This window comes from Astatotilapia calliptera, chromosome 7 (assembly GCF_964374335.1).
Source record: "Astatotilapia calliptera chromosome 7, fAstCal68.1, whole genome shotgun sequence".
NCBI classification, from domain to species: Eukaryota; Metazoa; Chordata; class Actinopteri; order Cichliformes; family Cichlidae; genus Astatotilapia; species Astatotilapia calliptera.
Genome location: NC_137428.1, coordinates 15,063,973 through 15,082,685, shown reverse-complemented (window position 1 = coordinate 15,082,685; position 18,713 = coordinate 15,063,973). Strand labels below are relative to the sequence as shown.

The following is an 18,713-nucleotide window of genomic DNA, read 5'->3' as shown; positions in this document are numbered from 1 at the left end:
GTGGAGGTGGGGGAGGGAGGAGGATGGGGGTCAATGCTAATGCCAGTCTATGGAGAAATTTCCCGCCGTGATCCAATCATTGTTTCTTTGCTGCGCGGTTCAACACTTATGGAAAGAATTTGTTGTTGTTCTATAAACTTCTCCATTCAGCTGGGAGGTCAAGAAAGAAACGCTGAACTGACTTTTCTATTCTGCGTAAGTGAAACTTGTTTGATCGTTTCAAACACTGCAAAATATGTCATTCTTTGGAACTCACATTTAGGGCCGCGGTTCTCTAACTCGCTTCTCTCCAGCACCGCCTCCTTCGCTTTGTTGCCCTGAGGCTTGTGTGATTGACATCCATTTAACATAATGAGACCTATCTTTGGGATCCATGCGTGACAGCTGTGAATCAGCTGCTAATTGAGACGGTTGTGGTGTGTTTACTGTCCCCTCTTGGTGTCAGCCCGATGACCCTTTGAACTGTCTGTCAGTCTCCTCGACAAATGAATGTGTCCCTCACCGTGAGAGGCATGTCTGGGGATCATGTCAAAAGCATGTTTTACAGCTCGGCTCAGTGTCTTTGTCACTGAGACAGAGTGACAGAGATATACTGTGCAGGAGTGGAAATAGATTTGGCTTAGAAGCATCTCCACATCCCTTTAGGACTCAGAGATTGCAAATGGGAATTGTATTATAGTGGACAAGAGTGCATGGATTGTTGTACTATAACTCACTTGAATCCAAATCAGCGGTATAAATGGCCTACTCCAGAGGGAACTTCTGCAGTAGACAGGGCCTACATGGAAAGATGAGCAACTGTAAGCAGACCTGAACAAGTCTGAGCAGAACAGTTAACTAGATCAAAATAATAAGTAGAGAAGAGTAGCTCAAAGAAATGCATAAAATATTAAAGGAGATAATCTTTAAAAAGTGAGTAAAATGTTAGAAAGAGTTTTGTAAAAGTCTAATAGCTGAAATTATTAGCTAGGGGTACAGATAAATAAATAGACTACACACATATGCTTTTCTACTCTGAGCACTCAAAACACTTTCCTACTTCCTCCTTAACACAGTCATTTTATTTTTGTTTTTTAAACAAATTCAACATTCACAAACACATTTAAATAGATGATGCTATGATGATGATGCTACTTGCAGCTAGCTTGCACAGGGATACTTCAAAAATAAAGAATAGAGGAGCCAGGAATTGAACCATTAAACTTCTAGTTAGTAGACCGCTATCTCCTACGGCAAAATTAGGAATTAATGTTTAAATACAGTAGTTACCTAAAACTTAAATAAAATGTTATCAATTAGCTAACTAAAGTTATAGCTAGAAGTTGAATTCTTTAGCAATATCATTATAGATAAGCAAAGAGAAAAATAGTAGCTAGCTAAAATTATGAATAACATGTAGCTTATATAGTAGCTGTTCAGTTCTTTAGCAATATCATTAGGCCTATGAATAAATTAAATATAGTAGCCAGCTGACTAAAATTGTGAACAAAATATAAATTACCTAGCTAAATTCACGGCTAGCATGTCAGTTATTTAGAAAGAATATCATGGATTAATAGTTCAAATTGCAGGATAAAAATACTGACTCAGTTATCTAAAAGTGCTAATGAAATATTAGTTGAACATAGGAAACAGGTGAAATTGGTCGCTAAAAACTACAAGTAAAGATATGAATAAAATAGTAGCTAAAACCAACACCGTAAAGTATGTATGGACTGTTAATACTAATAAATCTAGCAATTACTGAAAAAGGGTTGACTAAAGGTTATCCAGACCCAGTTTAAAATGACTCCAGCTGAACTCATTTGAACATGAAAGATGTTGAGGGAGCAGACATTCCTGAGTCCATCTCACAGGGCTGAGTGAGTAGATAAAAACAATGGGGACCATCGGCCTAACTGAAGAGAAAATAATCCAAGTACACACAAAAGCAGGCATCTTGAGTACAGTGTTGATGGGACTTTTTCTGTCAGACAGTCACCTTTGTTTTTGTCTGTTTCCCTGTTTTTGTAGCTGACAAAGTGAATTAGCTATTCTGCTGCTGTAATATGAAAAAGCAGGACAATTTATGGCATCCCAAACTCGATGAAGAGAGACCGTAAACTCTACAAATTGCTTTGATGTTCTGCTGTTGTCACATTATTTATCCAGCAATATCCTCCATTTTAAATATCGACGGCCGCCTTTTGTTGCGTTAATAATAATTCATAGTGAGAGATTTCACTTGCAGTGTGAGCCTATCCTTCACTCTTTTCCCCCCAGTGGTCACTTGTTAAATAATCTCTCTCTTTCTCTCTCTCTCAGTTTCTGTATCTCAGTTTTGTTTGTTTCACGCTCGCCTCACGGGACACCCAGAGACAGACAGCCTTGCCAGATTCATTTTCTGATCAAAGCTGTTTGATTTGGTCAATTTTGCCACATTGGAGACGTTCTCTATTACTGAGATAAATAGCCTCGGGCTAACTGTCAACGAAAACTTGTAAGCTAATAAATTATTCCAATTTCTTCCAGCTGGATTTCTCTTGGGAGTCAGCCTCTAGGAAATACACTTTTTGATTAGTAAATTTCTGCCCGAGTGTGTGTGTGTGTCTGTTTGGGCGTGCAAGCATGCGCATGTGTGTATGTCCGGACATTCGGATGTGTCGTTTTTGATTAGCGGGCAGGCTTCTGGAGTGGAAGGCGGCAGAGGGGGCTGTCAGGAGAAGGAGGCCTCTAATGCATTATGCATTGACAAGGCTTTGGATCCTGCCACCTTCGCTGGCACGCCTGGGAGAGGAGGCTGAGTCTGGCTCACCTAAGGGGCTGCTGCTGCTATATGCTCTCCTCCTCCCTTCTTCTCAGTCCTCACTTGTACTCGTGGGAGAGGAAACTTTGACAGAAGCCAGCCCCCGCCGTCTTCAGCACTTCTCCCCTTGGACAACCCCCAGGTGTGTGCTCTCTCTCACTCTCTCACTCTGTTTCAGACTGACACACACACAAACATGCACATTCAAGACAAACACACACAGCTAGACTTTCTTTTCTCGCTCTTGGCCTGGAAATGGGCCGATGGGCAGAGAAAGTGTGTCATCAGCAGAAACGGACAGAGTGAGAGGACATGACTGATAGGCTGGAGGAGAAAATTGATCGGCTCCACGTCTCCGAGCCAGGCGGTCTGTCCTCTTTCCATCGCTCCATCCCTCCACCCCCTCCCATCCTCCTCCTCCTCCCTTGGCCTGTCTCCTCACTCAGCTAGCCCTGGTGACTCAATAAGGCTCAGCATGCTCCACATCTCTAGCCCTGCTCGGCTGGGTTTGGGCCGGAGCAGATAAATAGGTGTGCATGTGCGTACGAGCACCAAAGCCACACACACCATTCATCAACCTACCAAAACTGTCCCTAGATGATTACCTCTTCCAAGCTCCCCAAAACCAGGGGGAGGGAGATAGAAGGGGGGAGATGGTAAATGAAACTTTTGAGGGGTCAGTGGTTTTGTACTTTGGCTATTCATCTTCTCTCTCACCTCGCAGGGCTGCAGAACGGCAGGAGTGCTGCTGGGTAATTACCTCTCAGCGTGCCGCACTGCTTCATTATGTCCTGCAACTCCAATCCACTGAAACATTTGTAATTTAGTCTGGGAAGCTTCGCGCAGGCCATGCTGAGAGCAAGATGGTTGTGTGTAGATGCCTGCAAATGTGTGTGTGTGTGTGTGTGTGCGAGAGCAGCCGTGTATGGTGTCTGTGTGCCTCTGAGGGTAATATGTGCATGCATATTATTGGTTGGGATCACTTCTATCTCTAGCTAGCCCATTTAGGAAATGATTTGAAATTTAATTCATCAGCGGCAAAGATTGCCCATTATTTTCGATGAGTATTGTTTTTCAAATCTGCGATTGAATTTGCATCCACCAATCCTGCTAGAGTGCCGTATACATGATGCTTATGGAAGAACAACTTCATCTTAATATTGTATTATTTTGACACGCTCTGCAACTAGTACTTGAGGTAATTGACCAAAACAACCATTCTTCATGCTTGACTTCAGGAGAGACTCTGGAAATCAAGCTGGACTACAACAGCTATGTCTCCAAGTTCCACATCTTACCTGTCATGACCTCTAAACCAGGAATGAACCCCTACCATACACACAGACCAGTCATAACATACCTCCAGCCCCCACAGAGCTGTCGTCCATGCTGAGGCCCGGCGTCTCAGATGTGGACTCAGATGAGAGGACTGATGGATGAACAGGCCTTTGTTTTGACAGAACCGACGGGACTGAGGTTACAGTCCCTGGCACAAGTTGTTTTTTTCGTATCTTCTCTCTGAGAGAAAACACAGCGCTGTCACTCAAATGTATATGATACGTGTTTTACCTCTTACTTATCTCAAAGACTGCTCAAACCTTGTGTACCAGGTGCAAGGGAAATATGCTTAAGAATAAGACTCTTAAAGCTCACTGAGCACTCAGTACTTAGAAATACGTAGATAATTTCATTATTTTATCATGTTCTTTGTGCGTCATTACTTTGAATTTGTCAGCAACTAAAGCAATGTACTACTGCTCAAAGAATTAAAAAAAGTGTCCAGAACTCTGGGGTCCACTTTGGTGGAATACTCACAAATTGTGAGTATTTCAGATAGCACTTAACTCAATAAACTAATGTGTTTTAATAAGAATGTTGATGTATGTATGTTGATCTATAATTTTAAATGACAGTAATGAAAACACATTAGCCACTCGGTACTTCATGATTTCCCTTCACAATTTGTATGATATTGCCCTAACTCCCTGATAGATGCCATCCATCCATCAGTAGCCTTGGTCTGCTCTGGGGGCTTCTGCCAGTACGACATGGGAAAACCTCTCCCTAGAAGGCATTCTCCCTTGGGAAAAAACTCATTTTCATTGTTTGTAACCGCAATCTTATTCTTTCAGTCATTACAGACAAACAGCGATTCACATGACCTCAAAGAAAAACAAAATCCAAATGATCCTGCTTGGGACCAAGGTTCCCAGGAACCTGCCCTGGAGCCTGGCCTGGGGTGGGAGATTGAGGGTGATTGGCTGGTTGTCAGGTCTTCGTTCTTGGGGCCCAGCCAGGCGCAGCCCAAAGAGGTAACATGGGCCTGCCTTTCTGCAGGAGGCCCGGCAGTCCGAGCCCCAGCTTCTGAGGCTGTCTGTAGAGACAGTGGAAGATACAAGTCTTGTACCTGCCATTTTTAATTAATTTGACTTACTTTAACTAACTTAAATTTGTTGGAAACTGTTTTCATCAGCAGTATAATGCACATTTATTGATTTATTTAACTTTATACTGTATATAAAATAATCATAATCTTTGGATCTGAAACATAAAACCAGTGCAGAAGTACCTTATACCTGCATTTTTTCTAATTTCCAGTAAGGCGTGACCCCTATGGTCGGCAAAGAGAACCCTAATTCTGTAGAAGTCTTGAAGAATGTCATATTTTTACTCCATCTCTAACCTTTAAAACTTTACTAATGAGTTTATAGCCTCTAGCAGTTTCAAGTCTTCTTTAATGAAACACAGTGTTCATTGTGTATATCTATGCCCATTTAAAGTAAAATAGACAAGAAAGCAAGGAGGTGGCCACCTCGAAATGCCCCCCCCCCCCCCCCCCCCCGCCACACACACACACAATCACACACACACAATCACACACACCCTCCCTCTAACTAAGCAACTCCCAGACAAGTCCCTATTAGAGACCGTTGGCCTCTAATCTGCTAATCAGAAAACTCATTTTTCCCTTATCCATGAAGTCCCAGCAGGCCACAAGCGCACACACATTATGCTTCTTCACTTGGATGTTTACACACACACACACACACACACACACACACACACACACACACACACACACACACACACACACACACACACACGGTGTTGTTCCTGTTAGAGGTGTGGCCTTACAGTAGGAAGAAGACCCCACTTCAATTCCTCCTCCTCTCACCCTCAGTGGAGAGGAGAGAGTGTAGGGAGGGCAGGAGCAGCCAGCTGGGTTGTAGGAGTAATAAAGAAGGAGAATCAATAGGGCATGCAATGGAGCCAAGGTGCTGCCATTCATCACGCCGCCTCCCTGACTCCCATCATTCATCATGCTCAATGAGGCAGCAAATAGGAAAATGACTATTTGTATCAAACACATCTGCACTCATCCACCAAGGTATTTTATTCCCATTAACTCTCAGAGTAAAATACGCACAGGGTTGTTGTTTTTCCCCCCTCCCTGTGTGTGTTTGAGTGCGTGCCGTCTCTGTGTTGCATGTGTCTCTCTGTTTGTAAAGAACGGTCGTGAAAAATTTCTCGGGAAAAGAACATATTTGTGGTGGCGTTAGCTTCCGTCCCTTTTTTGTCTCATTTCTTCTCTGTCTTTTTTTTTGAGGGGGGACTTTTTATGATTTCACCACACCCACATCCCCACCCACCTCAACCCCTCCCAGGTCTCACATCCGCCTCCCCATCATCCTTTATGAGCTGTCACTGGTGGATTCTTGTGGATGTCTTTATTCTTGAACGGGAAATAGAGGAAACACACACACACACACACACACACACACACACACACACACACACACACACACACACACCCCAGCATGTCGATCCTATTTGCCTTTTGGGTTTACACTCCCATAATAAATCTCTGCGGCTGACTCTAAGTGCTGGTTGTATTATTCCAGAGCGGCTTATTCACGCCTTCGCTCTATAAATTACCCGTGCCAGGTAAGATGGTGGTGCAGCTCAGCAGCTAAAGGCTGGATGGGATGCAAATGTCGAGGACTATCATCATTATAGTGTAATACCCCATGAAATGGTGGGATCATTACAGTCTATGGCAGGATCATTATCGTCTATGAGCTTTATGAGGTTCTGGAGGTGGGGGTGGCAGAGAAGCACGATACGATGAAAACAGGCTCGTGTGCACGTACGCTCGCATAAACTTGTGCCTCCTGTTCGAGCTTTTGTGATCTAGCCCCTCAACCTTTACATTAAACCAGTGCTGTTTGTTTTGAGGCTGCTCCCCTGGTGGCAACCCCATCACATCATTATGGGCCCACAATTTTAATTGGATCTGTCAAATTCTAATTAATGTGGATGATCCTCAAAACACACAACATAAACAACCAGATTCTCATTAAGATCAAAATAATGCAATATGAGCTTTGAGGGACTCTTTTTTAAATTTAATATTAATAGAGTGGCCAAACAGTAGGTAGGCAGTGAACAACTGATCAGCTGAGCATATATACTATCTGTATTTCACAAGGCCTGTAGGTAACATTTTAGCATTTCTAAATAAAGTTTTAATAAATATCCTCTAAATCTTTAAGTCATATACAGCAAAAGTCCTTTAACTGTTCTGGAGATATAGAGCAGTGTAAAATATGCCTTGATTAGAGATTATAGTGCTGACAAATACTGAAAGACAGCATATCTGTTTACAATTACATTATGCTTTTTTATGTAATTCTAGACTTAAAGAAGTTAACTTGTTGTTTATTTTTTATGATACCGTATAATTAAAAATACTATGAATTTAAAAGGAGGAATAACTGATTAAAGTTAAAGCTACAAATAACAGCTAAAACAACAACAACAAAGCCCCCCAAGAAGTTAGTAAAAAAGTTTTTTGTAATCATGTTTTTTTTTTTAAATGATTTTGATCCTGATCTTTTTCTTTTTATATTTTTACTTGCCTTCATACTTAGAGCAGAATGAAACCAAGTTCAGATGAGGTGAGGCCGGTGGTAAAGTAGCTCTTCACTTCTTAAATAAACTGCATCCTTGATTTGGTTCTTAGAGGGTGACTGCAGGACTCAGAGAGACACTGATGTTCAATCATATATAGAACATAACCTGAACATGCTTTTGAGATCAATCGTGGGCCATTTAAAACATACAGACAGCAGTTTTTACACTGAGTAATGATTTGAAAGAAAATTTTAACTGTTAGTCAGCTCTGACATAAATCTTTAAACCAAGTATGTTGTGTTCTTGAGTAAGTGTTCCAATTAAAGCAGCAAGATATTAAGGCTGCAACAGTGAAATGTGCAATTCACTTGTATTTTTATTTTTTATTTTTTATTCCTACCCACCCGAGGGATTAATAAAGTTCTATCTTATCTTATCTTATCTTATCTTATCTTATCTTATCTTATCTTGACTGCGAACACGCCCAGCCTTTGACATACTGTAAGTGTTGCTAAACATTTGCAGAGCACTAACGCACACAGAAGTTTCTGATTAGTGTTAAGAGCTGACCTTATCACAGTTCTCACCCAGACTCATTTTGCTGCTGTGCAGCTAGATGTCCCAGTGACATCGTGGAAAGTCAAGGGGAAATCTAAACAAAGAAGATGTAAATTAAAAAATATATACTTACTTTTTAAAAACAGATTAGTGTAAATAATGCAGCTACATCTGCTCTGGTGGACAATGTTGAAGTTGTAACAAGTTATCAGAGGAAAATATGATGTTTGCAATGTTTGCTTTAACAAAATCGCCACTGCCCACCTCAATCAGGGACATTGTAGTTGAGGGAATGGTGACTGACTGCCCGGGGCCTCCAGTGGAGGGGCCCCTACAAGCATGGAATGAAAATTTGTTTTTGTTTGCAAAAAAAAAACTGTGAGCATCATAAGTTGCAAAGTTGCATGAATAAATTGGACAAAGCTGGAATATCACAAAAAAAGAAAAAAGCACACATAAAAAGAAATGGGAGGCAGAGAAAGCAAACTGAGAGAAGTCAGCTATAACACTATAACTGTTAAATGATGCAGCACAACTGAAACACATGGTTCTTGCACACATGGGTCTGAACTCATATAGTGGCAACTAAAAATTATTGAAAGATTTGTACCGTTTTAACTGAAAGTTGTGCAACACCAACATTGAGCAGCATTAAGCTTTATTGTGTGCTGGACCAGCAGTTCTCAGCTGGTGTGTTATAAGGTAAGCAAAGCATTCTGCAGAGGCATTTTAAAATACCACAATGACGCGGCTTCTTAATTAAAAAAATAAATACGTTTGCAGTTAGTTACTTGAATGCTGATTTGATTTGTTTAGTGCACAAACGTACCCGAGTACACGCTCGTGAACATTTTGATGTATTACTAAATCACCCAGAATATCCACAAGTCTAATTTAGTGCAATATATAGCAAATGTAACCACTGACAGAAAATACAATTTATGTTTCAAATCACTACTCAACAATTTAATCTAATGCATTTTAAAGTACTGCTATTGGGTCTATTTAAACAAGAGTTTTAGTGTTACACTTTCATAAACACAACTATGATTGGACATTTATTTAAACTTTAAGATAATTGCTTTGTTTCTAATTGTTATGGTGTACCTTGACCTCTGACCTCTGATGGGCATAAAAAAAACTCCTGTATTTTTCCTTCTGTGTAGCACAGTGAACAAGAAAATGTGATAGAGGATGATGAAAGTGCATTTTTAAATTATTTCTATCTATCTATCTATCTATCTATCTATCTATCTATCTATCTATCTATCTATCTATCTATCTATCTATCTATCTATCTATCTATCTATCTATCTATCTATACACCTTTTGAACTGTTATTTGAAGATGATTCTTTTTGTCTGTTTCTCAAAATAAAACATGTTTCTAGTCTTGCTTAATTGCATTTTTCATGCTGTATAGTATTTTCTCAGTGTGAAGGTTATAGACAGAGACAGAGACTATGTTTTTAGGGGCTAGAGTTCTATGCTATGCCACTGTGCATAACTCAGCAACCTAATGTTACTGACTTAGAAATCCAATTACTGAAATATGATGCTTTAAATTACAACATTATGGGAATACATACGTTTTAAATGGTAATGTAAATGACGTTACTGCAGGTAAATGTTATTGTGGTCTTTCTACTGAAACTGATTACAGATAATAGCCTGCTGAATGGTAGGTTATGTTTAAAGATAGCAATTATCGTTGTGCCAAAAGGGTGCAAATGGAGCTATAGGCATGTCTTAAACAATATTAATAAAAGTGTTTTTAGTGCTCAACAGTGTGATCAAACTTTCTGACCTTTTCTGCCAATGACCTGGAGTCTAGTGGTCTACCCGCATATACATAGTTGAATTTTGTCAAATTCTTTAGGGACAGTTTTTATTTGTACAATATGCAAAAACACCTTTTGTGTCTTAGCATAGACTTTAAGTAATAATAATAATAATAATGATAATAGGGTTTACAGAAAGATGGATTTATCATTGACATGACATGATAACTACTTGCATTTCTAACAGTAGAACTGTGCTGCTCCAAAAGTATATTTAACTTCAGTGAATGTAACAAATAAATGTGCTCAATATATAAAATTTAAAAACAAAAACAAAAACGTGATATTTAAAGGTGTAAAATTAAATGATTTTATGTTTAATGGAAAATCTAAATTTGTGTTTGTGTCTGCCATTATTCCAGCTGTGAACATTATCATTATTGCATATTACACATAGCTAAAAAAACAAACTAACCCTAACTTTCTCAGATGCTTTCTTGCTTAAATGGCATCTAAGCATCTTCCAGTATGATCAAACAGCTCTTTTTGTTCCTATGACTAACTCTGGCTATTTTAAACTCTCAGTTATCTTAGACTGCAGACATAAAGTTCTGTAAAAACCTTTCTGCTCCCTCTTTCTCTTTTAAATCACCTCCATTTGGCCTGCTCCCTGTGCCCTACTTTCCCCCGGCTCCTCGGGGAGCAGCTAGCAAAGTCACAGACTGCAGGAACAGACCTTTCAAATTCATAAAATTCATAGGATTTTTCACAAATGAATGAACACAATTTTCTACCAATTTCCTCATTATGCAAATATGCAAAATATCACATTTAGGCCAATTAAGGCTCCACACAGTTCCAAATTTAACCGTTTAAGCCGTAATTGCAGAAACTATCAAATAATTACCGCCGCTAATTGTGAATATTTGTGACAGATACAACAAATTCTCACACAAATTACATTTTATTCAAGAAGCCACTGAATGCCACTGCAATTTCTTTCTTTTTTTGTGTAAAGTCTAATTTAACGTACATAATAAAGCAGATTGAGTGCTTGTTATCGTATCTGAACAATTCATAAGGCTGTAATGCGGAATGATGAAGTAAATTGGTTAGAGATCGGCGCAGTATTTTACTGATCTTCTTCACTGGCCTTTTCATTTATGGGAAGAATGTCTCCCATGATTACTGTAGGTGTCACAAAATCCTTCAGTCTGTGATAGAAGCTAGTAAGTGGGATAGTCTCTCGTCGCTAAGCCTCACCCCTCCTTTCAGAACTGCTGCTCTCTATATTTTTTTGATGAAACAAGCCTGTTAATAACAATATAATAAAGCCTTTTGTGACAAAGTCTGTCTTTCTTTCTTTTTTCTTCTTTCTTTTTTCTCCCTTTTCTATAATAAACTGCAGGGAGCACTGAGCTCTGCATTCAGGGAAGGTCATCTTTGGACGTGGACATTTATCCTACCCCCAGTAGTAGACACAGGCATTTATAACTGTCTTGCTGGTGACCCGTTAGTGGATTATGGATGTCCCCCTCGGGCAGTGATTTGTTTAATCCGTGGAAATGGTCCTGGTGCTATGTAAACAAGCCAAGTGCGGAATGAAGGTGGCCACCCAAGCGTAGCAGGGAGGCCCTATTTGTCAGGAACCCTTCAAAAATATGGGGATGGTGCTGGAGATGTGATGTCTTCATTTTATACAGAGGGCAAAAAAGACTCAAAGGCTATTTCAGTGAATTTAATAGGTTCTGTTCTGTTCTTAGCCACTGAGTGGAATGAAAGTATTTTAGAGTTAATTATCTGGTTAGAATATATTTTTAGATTAGACTGAAGTTAATTAGTTAACATTTGCAAAGTCGAATTATTTTTTTGTGTGTTTTCTAACCTTGATCAAAATTACTTCATTTATCTCACTGACCTTTTTTTTTTTTTTTTTTTTTTTTTTTTATTTCTTGTAGTTTTATAGGTTTTCTTATGCCAGTACTGTTATTTAAAGATATATTTCAGGATTTTAGTATCTGTCTTTCTTGCTGAAAATACAACAACCAGTAAGTTGCCAGGTGGCTAGCATAAAGGTTGCTAGCAGAGAAAAACAGGCAGTCTCAGCAGAAACCATCAAAACTGATGTATTTATTCTGTAATTGTATCTGTCAGTGCCTATTCACTTTAGCTGGTTTGCATATCTATTCACACTGATGAAGGCTGTGACGGTAATGACGGTAATACTGAGATGAGATGTTGAGGATAGCCTACACTTTTCTGTCAGTAAGCGCTGCTGTTTTTGTCCGTGTTAGCTGCTGTTAGCTAGCGTTCATATCAACTTTAAAAAAAAATGTATGGAACATTGTTAGACTCAGTCATTAAACTCTCATACAATGTGTGAATCTAATCAAAATGTTTAACAGAAGGAAAGTGTGATTTGTAGGGCATTCGAGCCTAACATTAGCTAGCATATTAGCTTATATATGAGCTTATAACAGCTGTTGTGAAGGAGGAAGAGGATGAGGTTAAAATGAGGGAGGATAGAGGAAAAACACATGATGACAAAAAAGTTGATGAAAATATACATGTACAAATGTTAAATGATCATATATAAAATACTGTTTGTGTTCTTTAACTAGCTTTAACTAGCTAAGTACATAAAATTTCCATCTCTGCCACTGTGTTTAAGATGGCAGGGCAACGTGGTGGCTCCCAGAAACCGGCTCCTGCTCGTATTTATTTTTTCGTGGATTAATTATAACGTCATAAGACCAGACCAATTAATGTATATTTGTGAATACAATGTTCTTGTTTCCTATTAAATAACCTGAAAAAATTACTTGATGTACCTTTAAGTCTATTTTACAAATTATGATCTTCCTGAGTTCCAAAAAGGACTATTATTCAAAGCATGCTCAAGCAATTTCACAATCAGATCAGTTAGATCACTCGTCACACCTGACTTTTAAAATACAAAGTCATCGTGTTAGCTAAGACCAGGTTTTATACTGTCTTTGATCGGGCAAGGACACTCATTTATCACCTAAACAATACATGATATTAGTAGTCTTGCATTCAGTTTCATTTTACATGTTTGGATCCAATTTACATGTGAGGATCATAAAGGTACAAGCAAGCAGATGAATACCACATCTGATCCTGCTTCATAACCCCTCAGTCACCCTCTTATACACACACACACACACACACACACACACACACACACACACACACACACACACACACACACACACACACACACACACACACACACACACACAGGATCCTCACAGAGAATGATTTTGGGAGTGAATATAGATGAAGGAAGGGATATTAAGTCACTCTATATAACATCCAGGACACAATGCTGCAGTGATTGATGGGGACAAAGTGGGAACAGCAGGACACAGGGGGGGTGGGGGGGTCCTCAGCAGACAGGAACAGTATATATGGAAAAGGAAGGAGAGGAGAAGAGAGAAAGAAGAGAGTGAATAGAGAGAAAACACATTTCGGGAGGGACCAGGCAGACTTTGGAGTCTATTTGTATGAGTAATCAGACGACCATCTACCATCCAACACACCCACATACACACTCACAGCTCTCTCACCCTCTCTCTCTGTCAGCCGTGTTTACTCACTGATTTTCTCAACAAGACAGCCATTGACACTGGATGGATGGGGCTAATCCGACACAGAGAGGAACAGCTCTGCCAGGGTTACAGGTCTGAGATAGAGCGCCCTAGACACACTCTCTTCACCTAATCTTCCGGCAAATATTTATCACTATCAATTTGGCGTGACTCCATGACATTAAAATACCACGTATAGATAACCTCTTGCTGGAGAATCGATTGTGGACTCCTGCTGGCTCTTCCAGCCCTATCTCCCTGTACAGCAAAGGATCAGGTGGCGAAGGTCAGTAGTGGCACATCACACCTGATACCAAACAGGTCATCCATGCTACTGATGCTGCTGCTGTGCCCACGGAGGCCCTATGCATTTTAATAGGGGTTTTATTATACAGCAGTGAGTCCCAAAAAGAGATTCAGGTGCCAATTGAGTTCCTAAGGAGAGGGGAACACCAAGGGCTAGATGGCAAGAAAACTGAGGAACTCATCACAATGGAGTTTAAAAGCCACGGTCTATGCATTTAAACAATTCAGAGCCTCCTTATTAAAGGTGGGATTTACAGAGTAACACTTACCTCAACACTGTTTCATATATTGCTTAGATACATCAAAATACGACTCTGCAATAAACTGACAGATATTACAATATCAGTTTAACAGGACGAGGAAAACCATAATAATTATTCATGACTTTATAGAAGTTTTCTAACGTGCTTTTCTAAAATAATACATTCATGTCATTTTTTTGTTGATGTGTGGCTGTTTTCTTTATTATTATATTTAAATATTAGTCCAGTTCAACTAATTTGCTGTTTGATTTGCATCCCGTCACTGTCAGCCGTATCGACACTGTGAAATTACAGGTGAGAAGCTGGACTGATACTTTACCCTCAATTATTTGAAGAGTCAAGATGTAGTGACTCTGGTCAGTCAGAAAGAAAATCTGTTTACAGCAATGGTATGATTGGATACAAATATTGATATCTGGCACTAGTGCATCAATAACATAATGCAGGAGGAAGTATGACGTCCAGCCTTATTGATATTTTGCGACACATATTGTCCTTATTTTTGGCACAAACTCAACACAAACTCATGCATAAAAAAATTAAGCCCATCATACACACACATTCATATATATACATATGGAAAAATTGTAGCTTGAGATACAGCTGTTCTACACATTTTTCTTTGAGTGTGTTTTTTTAAACAAACAAACAAACAACCTTTTTTGGGTTTTACCATCACAGAAAGGCTTTATTTCCCCATAGCTATTGTTGAACAATCATTTTTAAAATATTTTAATTAGTTTATTTGTAAACCTATTATAAACCTACATAGGTTTTTATGTTTTTATTTTCTGTGCTAAATGCATTGAATTTAAGTATCATTAAATGTGCTATATCAATAAAACTGCCATTGCTATATGTGTAGTTTTGAGTAATAAGGTCACTCGAGTGAGAATACTTTTCATGTGCTTGCACTGTGTTTGAGAATTAAACAAATTCTGAAGTAACTTTGACTGCACTACATCGTGGTTAGTTACATTATAGATTTTAAATAAACAAAAAATATATATATAACAAAAAATCTGTGCTTTTTGTATAATGACACATTATACAAAGGGCAGAGATACAAATTTGGGTAATGGATATCTGACAAATGAATCTTGCATGCCTAGATGTCACTAGTGGCAGGGTTTGCTTAATTTGAGTGAAATAGCACTTTAAGGTCTGTGGGAAAAGAAAAAAAAATCACATTTCACTAATGTAGGTCTAGGAGATGCAAACAGCCAGAGGTGGGACCAAGTCATGTGACTCGAGTCCACACCTCTGCAAACAGCCAATACAAAACAATTGTCTTTTGTCATCACGGCCACAGAGGTTATTTCTCCAACTTTATTAAAATACAGAGAAAATCACATAAAGCTTCTGAGATGGAGGGTGTGTGTGTGTACTCTCCGGACAAATGTTCACTATGAGAATACCAGCTCTTCCTCTCGCTTGTCGCTAATTGACCGACAGCGTTCATGCGCACATTTCTCACTAATTTCGCATTTGCTATTCCAGCAGTGGCCGAAGCGCGTCTCGAGGAATACATTCCACCCTCACGGCAGCGGAGTCCGTCATCGACGTCCCCTCCCCTCTTACAAATGTGATGTTTTGTTTGATAATCAAATCTCTGCGATTTAGACACACACACACACACACACACACACACACACACACACACACACACACACACAAGCTTTCACAAACTGTTTCTTATAGAAAAAAACCGCCAGCATTAAATTTGGGATTTTTCGATTTTTTAAAGCCAGTTGGAGAAAATGTGCGCGCATACTCTGATTTAAAATATAAAGAGTACAAGGGCGCAGAGAGACATGCGCACAGGCAAGGCAACACATTTAGAAAACTCCAAAGTCATCCAGTTTGCTCTAATCATTACAATTAGTCGTGAATTATCACCGGACTCTGACAGACGTTCCTTGTAACTCTCTTTTATTTCCACCCCGCGCTAATCAGCGGCTCTCATTACAAACGCTGATTAAACTGCAAATTACCCAGCAGCGGCCCCGTCCGCGCCTACCAGTGCCTCGCTCAATATCAATTAAGTCTAGCAGCCCGTCTGTAGTCTCACGGCGCCTCCAAATGCTTGATAGTGCCACTTATTAGTTTGGAAAACTCGGAAAATACCAATAATCAACGGCCATGAAGCTGTAGGGAAGGAGCCCGGGGTTTTCCCACCACTCAAATGCAATCACAGCAGCTTTGCCCAGTAAAGGATTTCTCCTCCGCTGCTGAAGGAACACCCATCATCTTTTATTCATGTTTACTCGGGAAGACGAGGGAATAATATATACTACAGGAGCTTATATCTTTAGCTTAGAAGAAAAAAAAAGACATCCATGGCAGATCTCCAATTTAGCATCATTAGATCGATCTGGTTGCAGAGAAAATGAAACACTCTCTACCCTCTTATGCTAACCGATTTAGCCTTGGTATAGTACAATTTAAGAATAACTAATTATAATGATTTTGTATTGGAAGAGAATCCCTGTCTTGCCCCATTAGTGCTGCTCAACAAGAGAGCTTTGAAAACATCTACACAAGCAGTGGAAATAGTATTCACACTACTTTTTATATAGTAGGGAAACATGGAGGTAAATCACTACATTACTAGCACAAGTCTTCAATTAAAATAAATTCTATATTGATTAATCATTAATAATCCAATGATGATAATAATAATAATACCATAGTAATGAATTATTTTTCATATGATGCTGGGTTTTTTGTACTATAAATGCAGTAGGAAGTGTCATATGCAAGTATTCAAGTACAAGCAAATTCCACTTAATTAGCGTGTTTTAACATAATTATCATATTTGTAATCATATATTAAACACTGCTATGTAAAAGTATCAAATAACTTACCTTTACCATGTTAGTTTAGCTGTGGTTAAACTATGTTTGGTTTCACATTTGGTTGTATAGCAATATGTTTATTTTATCATATTTTGGGGACTGAGCATGTGCAGTGATTAATGAGTCACCATGTGCCAGGGTTTAAAAGTGCCACATCTAAATGAAAATCTTAAGTTCAGGTGGTAGAGTATCAAATGTAATCACATATAAACTAAGTCTGCAGATTTTTGGCAGCACAAATATTAGTGCCGTAAGTCAACACAGCATGTAGATTTTATCCACTTGTACATATTTTGAGGCAGGATATATAAAAAACAAACTAACAACCAAATTAAAAAATAGATATTGTATATTGAATAAAGGCAAATTGCTTTACAAGAAACAACACCACCCCTAGCCTGTAAGTCTTTCGACCTACTGCCTACAACAATTAAATGGTAAATGGTATCACATTTACTTTATGCTAAGGTAAAAAATATTCCATTGTAACAAGTAAAAGTCTTGAATTCAAATGTAAACAAAGCAAAATTATTACATTTAAGAGAACTGTACCATAATAATAATAAAGTTTTTCTTTGGACGTTGGCTGCCTGTTCACTCATTTTCAAGCCATTCCTTGAATCTGACTGCAGACTTCAGACTAATATTTTTCTTTGTTTGATGAATGATTATGAATCGTTCAAGCTTAAAAGAGGCTCCTAACTCAAGGAGTCAACCAGTGTTGTGTCTACACACGTAATTGACAACTTAGCAGAGAAGTAATTTTATATATACCTTTAGGCACTAGCACTAAACATTTTGAGGAAACTAGACAAAAGAAGAAGCATCAGGCTTAAAAGATATCTGCATCAGATATACAGATCTGAAAGTTACATCCTTAAAAAATAGGAAAAAATATAGCATAGACCTGACACAGGACCTAAGAGATGCATCTGACCCTTCAGTTGATCCATCTACCTTAGCCTCATCAGAAATGGTCTCAGTGGAAGGGTGGCTGTCGAGAAGCCATTCTTAAGAAAAGCAAACAGAGAGAAAACGCTGAGATATGCCTAACTACACGAGCACAGGACTGAAAATCAGTGGTAAAAACATCTTTAGTGAGCATCTAAGGCCTTCTGTCTTCTAGCCAACATCCAAAGAAGAGCTTCAATAAGCCTGGAGAATTATTCCTGAAGATTACTTCAAGAAATTACAAGAAAGCTTACCTAAGATATTTCAGACTGAATTGTAATAACTCTGGGGGTTTTTTTTTCGCCTCGTATTTCCATTTAAGTCTGTACCTAGATTACCACCTTTACTTTACTACTTTCCAAGCAAAATATAATGAAATCAAGGGTGGCTCAAGAGTTTTTCACAGTACTGTATGTTTGAATTTCTACATAATTTGAGTATGTGCACATTAAAAGATCTATATGACCCAAAACTGGGATTTATTAGATGAAGTGGAATTGCATTATGAGACACAACACCATCACTGCAAACCTGATTACTGCCTCTAATCCAATTTGACCTGATACATACAACAATCTGTTGTGTGGCCCTGTTTCCTTTTATTTCACTTTATTCTGAATGTTTCTTACTTAAATTATGCTTGTGTGCATAATTCTATCAGTGACAAGATTCAATTAAATTCACCC

General features: G+C 38.8%; 1 long non-coding RNA gene across 1 annotated transcript; it reads right to left on the bottom strand.

Annotated features, from left to right (window-relative positions):
• Positions 1-392: 392 nt before the first annotated feature.
• LOC113025434 (uncharacterized) lies at positions 393-4,276 on the bottom strand. The gene is made up of 3 exons (XR_003272793.2): positions 4,146-4,276; positions 717-778; positions 393-516 (listed from the first exon to the last, which is right to left on the bottom strand). It is a non-coding gene; the product is annotated as an uncharacterized LOC113025434 (long non-coding RNA).
• Positions 4,277-18,713: the final 14,437 nt, after the last annotated feature.